This window comes from Esox lucius, chromosome 7 (assembly GCF_011004845.1).
Source record: "Esox lucius isolate fEsoLuc1 chromosome 7, fEsoLuc1.pri, whole genome shotgun sequence".
Taxonomy (NCBI): Eukaryota; Metazoa; Chordata; class Actinopteri; order Esociformes; family Esocidae; genus Esox; species Esox lucius.
The window spans coordinates 45,555,005-45,566,600 of NC_047575.1; positions in this window are offsets into that span (position 1 = coordinate 45,555,005).

The window sequence follows — 11,596 nt, forward strand, 5'->3', positions numbered from 1 at the left end:
TTTTGCTTGGTTCGTATCCAACGCCTTATAAAATTTTGTTCAGGCAATTAAATAGCAGTGTGAGAAAAGGCAGCCTTTTACTGGTGCGACCAGGGATATCAATGTACTCGAAGCAGGCTCACAAAATACAGCGAGTTCACAAATGCATCATATTTGCTTTATATTTACATGAATAATATTATTGGGAGCAATCTTTGACCCAACCTTTACTTATGTAAATGTCAAATTGAATAAAAACATGTGTGCACAAGTTTCGAAGCGCAGCACTTCAGAATGTTTGGCGATTACGCAACTAGAGGTTGGGTTTGCTTTTGAATACTTTGGCGTGAGTGGATGGCCTTGTGACCCATGTCCCTCGATGCCCCTCCCACCTGCCCTCACCCCCCCCCCCCTCCGCACATGTAAAAGACGGAGGGAATGTGCCAGACTTTAGGAGGCCCGTTTTCATTGAAAACCACCCAGAGAAAATAAAACGTAAGCTTAGAGATTACGATAAGCTTGACTTCCTTCAGATCACCTTGAGGCCTCAATAACCCCCAAAACATCGCTTCTCGAAAGGACACATCTGTCATCGGCAAACTCAAAATATTGGTGAGACCGTAAATAAGAAAGAGGAAGGTATTTGTAAGGCGTACGTGTGCGCAGTTGGTTTCGGTTCAATCCAGTGTAATGGATGCCGCTTCGCACGGCCTGGATGTGGTGCCGCCGAGCTCCCAGTTTCCCACCAGCCCAGCTGTTTGCAGTGGGAGTCTGCTGGGAGTTCGCCGTCCGCCCGTGTCCCTGCCGACGCTTGTCCTTGCCTGTCAGTGAATTCTCTGTCACATTCAGGGTGCGCGGGAGCCCGGCTCAAGGTCAGGCAGGAAATGCCTGTGCAGATGTAGCAGTTACTTAGGACGCAGGGAGAATATCACAGCGGAGCGGGGTGGGGGGGGGGCGGGGGTGGGGTGGGGGGGGGGAGGGGGTGGGGGGACAGGAAATAGCATACTCCGCAGCTCATTACTGGGGCCTGTGTGCAGTAATGCATCATCACAGACGAGCGAGAGAGAGCGAGAGAGACACAAAGCCATAAAATGTAAAGGTAAAAAATACGAATGACATTGCTTGTTCACATCCAGCACGTAAATGTCTGAGTCAGGCTAAGATTACATGCATTGTGCCCCACTTTGGAGAACTAAATAATAATAATAATAATTTGAACTTGTATAGCGCTTTTCTAGGTGCTCAAGGCACTTCAAAGGGTTATTATTATTGTTGGTTAGAACTGTTTGTTTTTCAGTGATAATAAAATGGGGATGAGGGTTAATACTCAGTGTGTTGTGGACATTCAAAGCTGTTGTGACTGGTGTCATTTCTGGGTCCGTTGTGATGCGATCCAGTCACTGGACCCATCTCACTTTGCTCAGACTAGATGGCGCCACTCGCTCAGAAAAGCAATGGACAAACGAGAGGTCTGGCATCGTTCTCTCTCCATCTCGCTTTCTTTTTCAGTCTGTCTCCATCCCTCACTCCATCCCTCTCTCCATCCCTCACTCCATCCCTCTCTCCATCCCTCACTCCATCCCTCTCTCTATTTCTCTGGGTTTCTCTCTCCCCTCCAGGCCACGGGGAAGCTCCTATGCAGTGCTGTTTACCATGGCCCAGAGGAGCACCGAGGCAACGACATGGGAAGTGCGCTCTTTGGCAAAGCTCCGGCTGTCTTCCGGCTCCTGGTTCTTCCGTGTTTCCGCTCCACAGGGAGCCGGGCTGGTTGGAAAGCGCTCCCTCATGTCATTTGGGCCGTGCTCCGGAACGGATGTGTAATAACTCGTCACCAGTCCTTTTCCTTTCCTAAAACCAGGGTCTTTATGGCTGTTGGGTCAACTAGAAAGGGACATCGCCGATGCTGAATGCCCCACATAATCCAGTGACTCAGGTCATGTGACACCATGCGGGCTGGAGCGTGCGCTTCAACCAAAGCTGTTGCTCTGGATGAGTCAGAAGTCCTGTTGCATGCGGGCCGAGTGAACCTAGCCTTCCACCGAGCTAACAGAACAACGAGTGGAGCGACCCACCCGACTGATGATGATGATGATGAAGATGGCCAGCCAAAATGAAACGTGTGAGACTTATATGGTTTCCAAAGTCGGTAGTGAAGTTATTTGGAAATGTTGTCACAAGATGCTCATTGTTCAAACACTGTCATTCCAGTTCTGCACAACACAGTGCTGGAAAACACCAGGACTGCGGGTCTGGTCCCAGGGACCACACGTATGTCAAATGAATGCACGCATGCTGCTATGGATATAAACATTGAAGGAAAGGTATATTATTATTAATATTCTGATTATTATTTCTGCCAATATTCACCATTATCACCTGAAATATATGTACTGCACCATTAAATCTGAGACAGAAACCCAGGGCTGAAAGAGGAGTTAGATAGTGAGACAAGACTTACAGATGCTAGTAAGATAAGGTGATGGCAGTGAGACAGGACTTACAGATGCTGGTAAGATAAGGTGATGGCAGTGAGACAGGACTTACAGATGCTAGTAAGATAAGGTGATGGCAGTGAGACAGGGCTTACAGATGCTAGTAAGATAAGGTGATGGCAGTGAGACAGGGCTTACAGATACTAGTAAGATAAGGTGATGGCAGTGAGACAGGACTTACAGATGCTAGTAAGATAAGGTGATGGCAGTGAGACAGGGCTTACAGAAACTAGTAAGATAAGGTGATGGCAGTGAGACAGGGCTTACAGATACCAGTAAGATAAGGTGATGGCAGTGAGACAGGGCTTATAGATACTAGTAAGATAAGGTGATGGCAGTGAGACAGGGCTTACAGATACTAGTTATATAAGGTGATGGCAGTGAGACAGGGCTTACAGATACTAGTTATATAAGGTGATGGCAGTGAGACAGGGCTTACAGATACTAGTAAGACAAGGTGATGGCAGTGAGACAGGGCTTATAGATACTAGTAAGATAAGGTGATGGCAGTGAGACAGGGCTTATAGATACTAGTAAGATAAGGTGATGGCAGTGAGACAGGGCTTACAGATACTAGTTATATAAGGTGATGGCAGTGAGACAGGGCTTACAGATACTAGTAAGATAAGGTGATGGCAGTGAGACAGGGCTTACAGATACTAGTAAGATAAGGTGATGGCAGTGAGACAGGACTTACAGATGCTAGTAAGATAAGGTGATGGCAGTGAGACAGGGCTTACAGAAACGAGTAAGATAAGGTGATGGCAGTGAGACAGGGCTTACAGATACCAGTAAGATAAGGTGATGGCAGTGAGACAGGGCTTATAGATACTAGTAAGATAAGGTGATGGCAGTGAGACAGGGCTTACAGATACTAGTTATATAAGGTGATGGCAGTGAGACAGGGCTTACAGATACTAGTTATATAAGGTGATGGCAGTGAGACAGGGCTTACAGATACTAGTAAGACAAGGTGATGGCAGTGAGACAGGGCTTATAGATACTAGTAAGATAAGGTGATGGCAGTGAGACAGGGCTTATAGATACTAGTAAGATAAGGTGATGGCAGTGAGACAGGGCTTACAGATACTAGTTATATAAGGTGATGGCAGTGAGACAGGGCTTACAGATACTAGTAAGATAAGGTGATGGCAGTGAGACAGGGCTTACAGATACTAGTAAGATAAGGTGATGGCAGTGAGACAGGGCTTATAGATACTAGTAAGATAAGGTGATGGCAGTGAGACAGGGCTTACAGATACTAGTTATATAAGGTGATGGCAGTGAGACAGGGCTTACAGATACTAGTAAGATAAGGTGATGGCAGTGAGACAGGGCTTACAGATACTAGTAAGATAAGGTGATGGTAGTGAGACAGGACTTGCAGATATGAGTAAGATAGGATGGAGATAGCCATGAGATAAAAGTAAGAAAGCGGTGAGACTGGAGTGAAAGGAGAGTCATACATTTTCTATCATCGTTACAGAAATACACAGTACATTTTCCTAAGAAATTCCATCGCGTGGCAACCAGTGCCTGATTTGGGCTGTCAGAGACAGTAGACAGAAACAGTGGGAGGCCGGTGGACTTTCATGTGCAAAGGCATTCCTCCCCATCGCTCTTCCAAATCACTCCCTCCTGGGACTACAACCATCAGAACTGGGAGATCTCCACTTGCTTTTTAACGTTTTAAATCAGTGGTTCTCCAGTCAGAGACACGGGACGCAGAGGGCTGCTGGTTTTCTAATCTAGATGGTAGTTACAGACACCTGCTGATCCTGGTATGAATCTGTCCCGGGTCCCAAGACCTGGTGCTGAGAAAGGACTCTCAGAGAGTTTTTTTAACATTAATGAATCAGTCTGTTAAGTTGTTCACTCTACATTAACATCATCCAGTTCCCAGAAGGAGATCCGCTCCCCGCAAACACGATTCTGTTGTGGCCGCCTAAGTAGGAACTATTTTTGTTAAATGTCATTGTGTTAACACTGATGGAGTATAACCTGATGATCTGATATCAGGTAAAAATATGTAGAAATGAGCTTCGATTTCAGGCAGCTGTGTTTAAAGTCATTACAGCAAATCACGTTTAATATTCCACTCTGGAAACGAGCTCTGGTTCTGCTTCTAGATGTTTGGAGGAGAAGAAAAGGAAAACCTTGATGTAACACGGGAAACATCACTGCACATACAGAGCAAAGTATTGTTTTGTTATGGGTTATGGTGAGTTCACTTCAGCATGTCCCACACATACAGTATTAAGCGCCATGCATTATCAGATTATCAGAGAACCAGCCTCATTGTTAGTAACATGAGACAGAGAGAGAGAGAGGGACAGAGATGATGGTGAAGGGGGTGGGGTGGGGGGGGGCTGTTACAGTTTCCCAGTGCACCTGGAGAGGAACGGAGAGAAGACGGGCCGATGTCCCCAAGGAAAGCTCTTCAAATTACTTATTCATGAGCCTCTGAACTGAGGGACCACCTAGAGAGTGAGCGCTGAGAGAGCCGCACACCACTCCAGACTGCCAAAAGGAGCTCAAACTAATTAAGCCCTTCTCGTTCATGATAATGGCTCTTATCGAACACAGAGCCCTCCCGTCATTAACCCAGATGTTAAGTTTGGGATTAAAGCAAACACTCTGCTGCCAATTAGCTCTCATTTTCTCCATGCTGCTTGTCATTTGTCTCAAGCAAGCCGGTCCATTGCACTCTGCCCCCTCTGTGCTGTTCTCAGTGGTGTTCTCACCGGACTGCTGCATGCAGGGGGAATATTGTACAGGCCTCTGGGTGGGTAAACAGCATAGCCAAAATGATTCACTAATGCGTTCCCTGCCAATAAAGCATTATTGGATTTAATTGCATTCATTTAACAGGGCATGGTGGTGAGGGAGGAAAATGAAGAGGGTGTATTAAACTTGATGTCTTTATTATTTCTAAACAACACTAAACTCTTAATAGCTTTAGAAAAAAGAACGATAAAATGTGTAACAATTTTGGTACGTTTTCCTTCAGGTATTCCGCTAATGTTCCAAATCACGTAAATGTATAATGAAAACATTGTGAGGGACCAGGTTTATGGGTGTTTTGAAGAATGATTATCACTTTGACAAAATACAAAATCATCATGGGTCATCATATTTTAATGGGGTAAATAATTAACCGTACTTCGCCCAGGGCATAGAGTTCTCTGCATTAATAAACCATGGAGATCTGACCCACAGCTTCATAACATTTACCAAACCATGGACATTTTACCCACAGCTTCATATAATTAACCCAATCATAGAGACCTGACCCACGGCTTCATAACATCAACCCAATCACAGAGACCTGACCCACAGCTTCATAACATTAAACCAATCACAGAGACCTGACCCACAGCTTCATAACATTAGCCGAACTTCATGACATTAACCAAATCATGGAGATCTGTCCCAGAGCTTCATAACATTAACCAAAGCTGACCCGAAGGATTGCTACACACATTTTTGGAGCCGTAAATATATAATATTTATCCAGTGATTACTGAAACATATAACTAATAAATGCCTCATGAACTTAGTTAAGCTGTTGTACCGAATCACAACCGACAATATCAGTTTGTAAACAACACGCTAACATTTCACAGCACCGGTCATGCATTTCATAGTATTTCAAATCTCTAGCCTCTTCCCTCCAGTTTTAAAGAAAGAGGGGCAGACTTTGTTATTGTTTGAACTGCAGATACCCTGTTTAAAGGAAAAGTGGAGTAATTCACACATTCCTATGGGAAGTCGAGGCTAGATAAAAGAAACCCCACATCCTTAGAAATGTCTTCACGGACTCTGAATGTCTTAAAGAACTCAAGTGATTGGTTAGCGGGAGACTCAAGCGTGTTCTGAGAACGCTCCTCCAATAGGGCGAGAAGGAGGTGGCTGGGGTAGTCTCCACATTGATCAGGAGGCTGTCAGGGTCAAGGGAGGCCAGGCTCTCTCTTAGGTATAACACAAGCTGCCAATCACTGACTACCTGTCCGTCACACCTGCAACACAACGGTAATATCTACAACTCATTATTCAGAAGAGCTTTTATTTCCAGACTGTTTTATTTTCTAAACATTACACGTTGTAAATACTGCCACAACTATTGTCAATATTTTGACGGACCCATATTACATCCTGTAGACTGTTGCTGTGGAAACGGCGCTGTTGACTGTGGCGGGGTGGATTGTGCGACGGGTTTGGCGATGAGATGGATCACAGGTATCTGCCACACAAAGGGGGCACTCTGGCGGAGTCAGGCCAGAATCAAACACGGCGAGCCGCAAGACCCCACTTCCTGGCCATGTGACTGACGGGGAGACAGACAGGTAAACTACGGGTGCATCCAGAGGGTGTTGAGGGGGGAGGGGCTTATTACCCGCCTCATCACTATTCAACACTCTGGCGTCTTTAAGAAGTCGCATTTGTTCCTCACAGATCTCGTTTCTGGCCCTCATATGCATTTTTGGGGGCCCACGTGGGACGGCATTAGCATTAGAAAGGGGAATACAATCGCTTTAATTTTTAACAAGACATTGTGAACGAGCCACAAAGACTCCACACAACTGACAGTAGAGCCGACAGAAATTATGCAGAGAATTAAAAGAAAGCCGGGTTTATACAGTGCTGACATCAATCAAGTGAAAACGTGGAGGGAGAGAAAGAGAGGGAGGGAGAGAAGAAAGAAAGAGAAGTGTATCCATGTTTTCAATAAAAATAACATTAAAGCAAATCCACCATTAATCTTGCATATTGATCAGCGGTCTGTGTTAAGGAATGAATCACGAGCGTGGCTTTATACATCAAACAGTCATAAATAAATAAACGGGCTAAACAATGAGCAGTGTTCAGACTGGAGTCAATATCTCATTAGGCGACAGCCCCGTGCAGCCGTCCTCCACACGCAGGCCAACACACAGTGGATGAGGACAAAGGGCTGACGACGGGACACCATCGTCCCTATCAGTCCAGAGATTGTGTACCAAAAAAAAAAGGGATTAGTTCCCTCTGTACTACGTCGCGTTACGTTAGATTTGCTGAGCGAATAGGATCCCGGCTATCAGGGGCCAGACGTAGCGCGGCGCGGCTACATACCGACGCCTGTCCATTACAGTGACCGGTGTTGTTGTTGTGGCGCCTGCCGTGCCACCAGAACCTGCGCTAACCATGAGGGCTGCACAACCGCTAACCTCATGAGTGTCTGCCTGTGCTAACAGCAGGAGGATGAAAGGCTGGTACAGCTGGCTAGCTGGCTACAGAGAGACAACCAGGCAGGATCTTTCAGTTTACATGGCAGGGCCATAGAGATGGGGCTGCGACTGTTTGATCGCGTCTCTACATCGCGGAGGTGTATGGCACAAGAGCTGAACATCCAGGGCACCGGAGCTTCCCGGACCCCGTGGCGCGTCTCCGCGGAAAACATTCATTTAACGCTCTTAATGTCGGGGGGGGGGGGGGGGTAGCAGATAATTAATTTGTATCCATCTCTGACCCCCCTCATCCACTCGCCTCCGTCTCCGCACTCCTCCTCCGGGAGTCCCCTTCCACTGATGGCCTGACCCCGGTGTAGTGGCACTCATGGCGGGGCACGCCTGCTGCGCTGAGGGGCCCGCTAAGTGGCTCCCGTGGAAGGCAGCGTCCCGGTGGGGCCTGCCAGGCTGTCGGTGGCACCATCCACGTACCCCCCCCTGCCTGCTCTTCACGGAGTCCCGGCGGTCTCAGAGCAAGGCGGCGCGCCCGCTACCTGACATGTCAATCAAACCTGAGAACGAGGGGGGGGTGAGGGGTAGTGTTAAGTGATGGAATTAATCAGGACTAATTCTCTGTCTGTGGTAGGGTTCTGGCCTGGCTTCTCAGCGACAGGTGAGATAATGTAATTAATATGGTATTCAGAGCCACCTCTGTCCATCGCAACAAGCTACAACTGAGGAGAATCGCGTATGGTGGACTGTGTGTGTGTGTGTGTGTGTGTGTGTGTGTGTGTGCTCGCGTGCACGCAGGGCCATGTGCATGTGTGTATTTAACAAGGAGAGACAGCCACTGTCTTGGAGGGCCGTTGGTTCTGCAGTAATGTGGCGTAGAATCACTGGCTTGTTACTCTGACAGCTGCCATAATCTTTGGAGATTACCTTCCGCAGTCAAAAAAAGAGTCCACTGTGATAATTAGCGGGGCATGCATCGCGCTCAATTATGCCACCGAGTTCCGCCTCAGCAGGCAGGTCTGCCAATCCCGAACCCCACCCCCGGCCCCTCCTCCCAGGCAGGAATCCTGGGAAACTCAATCAAGTTGGCATTCTTTTGGGACTATATTAAAACTTAGCATCTGAAAGAGAGAGCTTGATTGGCATCTCTGCTTGACTGACCGCTAAAATGAAGGTTTAAGGTTTTATTAAGGTTGAATATTTTTGCGGCTCTCTATTTAAATTTCTTTGGGGATCTTTCAGGGCCTCACACTGTTTTACTTCCTCTGAATATGTGAGTAGACATGCATAGCGTTTCATATGTTTGCTACTGAATTACAGCCCTTCTTGTGTTTAGGAGTAATGTCACTATAGACCTTGGGAAATATTCCCAGACGAACCTCCTTGGGGGCTTGTATTATGACCTCAGTGTCTAAAACAGGATATACTAATTATTTGTATTTGGAAGGAGACAGAATCTCAGAACAGCATCAAATCACCTGGTTTTCGCATTGTCTTTTTATTTGGAAAATCATGGCGTTGATAATGGTTGGATCAACCGAACCAATGACAATGGCTTCAGTGACCCTGAATAGGACACATTATCTTGAGTAAGGTACAGGAGGTTCAGTAACCCTGAATAGGACACATTATCTTGAGTAAGGTACAGGAGGTTCTAAACTCTCCTGGCTCAACCATGTGTGACTGTGACCCCAGCTTCATGTCGAAGAGCGACGGTTGGGGGCTACACCCTCAGTGTGGAAGTTAAGCAACCCCTCTTTCTAAAAAAGGACCAGAAGGGTCAAACCTCAGATCCTTTTTGGAGAGCGCTGAGTAGGTTTAAAAAAAAAAAGAAGCTTTTGTATAAAAAGAACTGGAGCAGCGTGGTGCAGTTATTCTTCTGTATCTGCTGGTTTCACTTCTCCGTTTTGCCAATGGCCACACACTTCCTGATCCGGCCACGCGTGTCAAGTGGTGATGATAATCATTATAATAATAAAACACAAAATTAAACTCAGGATCTGGGTCCTTTGGTGGTATATACAGTCCACAGTCTCTCATCGGACAACATGCTTCATAAACAATGAACAGAGATCAGCCTGTATGATTGGTGTTAAAATAAGAGTATTTCTGGTGGACATTCATGCTTATTACGTTCACCACAAGTGTTTATTGATGAAGTGTTATTGCCGTACCCTGATTGTCCTTGAGACGTCCGTGGAGCGGGGGTCACGGCCAGGCTCATTAGAGCCCGGTCTCAATGATACATCCACTTTCACCCTGCCAGGTCAGGCATTCAGACAGCCTTTCAGTCGCTGCACGACCCATTCGGAACACAAAAGTCACTCCAACGTGTGAAGGGACGTTTTGAGGACCGTCTGTCACACTGTACTCAAGCAACCTCACCCACGGCATGCAACTGGAAGATGAGGTCCACTAGTGGAGATCGATGAGCGCTTTGTGAATACCCGGGGTGTCTGTCCTCTAGTTGTGACTGTGGTCGTGTTTCAGTGACAGCAGCTCAGTGGGTCGGTGGGGGCTTGGGGGGGGGGGGCTGAGGGAGGGGGGGGGGGGGGTTCGGTGCCACCACTGCCCTCAGACATGGGCCACCCGCTGAGACGCTGGACATTTACATAATTGTCCTGTTACGGCCATATGGGCAGGGACAGACCTCACTGCTCACCTTTCAGCACATGCATAACTACAATATACTCACACACACAGACAGACAGAATAACATACTGACACACACACACACAGACAGAATAACATACTCACACACACACACAGACAGAATAACATACTCACACACACAGACAGACAGACAGACAGACAGACAGACAGACAGAATAACATATTCACACAGACAGACAGACAGAATAACATACTCACACACACAGACAGAAAAACATACATACACAAACAGAATAACATACTCATACACACAGACAGATTTATATACTCACACACACAGACAGAATAAAATATTCACACACACAGACAGAATAACATATTCACACACACAGACAGAATAACATACTCATACACACAGACAGAATAACATACTCATACACACAGACAGAATAACATACTCATACACACAGACAGAATAACATACTCATACACACAGACAGAATAACATACTCATACACACAGACAGAATAACATACTCACACAGACAGAATAACATACTCATACACACAGACAGAATAACATACTCACACACACAGACAGAATAACATACTCATACACACAGACAGAATAACATACTCATACACACAGACAGAATAACATACTCACACAGACAGAATAACATACTCATACACACAGACAGAATAACATACTCATACACACAGACAGAATAACATACTCATACACACAGACAGAATAACATACTCACAAAGTCAGAATAACATACTAACGTATTCATGCACATTCACTACAACATATGGACATGTATTCATACAGTCAGAATAACGTACTAACATAATCACGCGCACAAGCTCATGTACACACACAGACACACACACACACACGCTCACACACAGTTTTCCCGTTGATCAATGAGACAATACAAGCCATGTGTTGAGATGATGATGTATTCTGGAGCCTAAGGCTCTTTGTGTCTTGGCTCCTCCTGGGGGCCTCTCCACTGCCCACAGCATACAAGTGCAAAGCAGGATTAATGTGTATAAATTCTAGAGACCTCCTCCATCTCTCTGGCATAAGAACACACTCCTCGTGGCACCTACGCACCCACAATGCCGAGCAGCTGCCAGGGACTTCTGGGTACAGGTGGGGAGGAGCGAGAAGAAGAGAGAAGGAGACCCCCCTCAGACCGCCTGGCAAATGAACCCCAGAACTTGTGCATTACTGGGGTGGAGGGGCCACGAGCCACTGGGGGACAAAGCAGGATTAGACCATTGA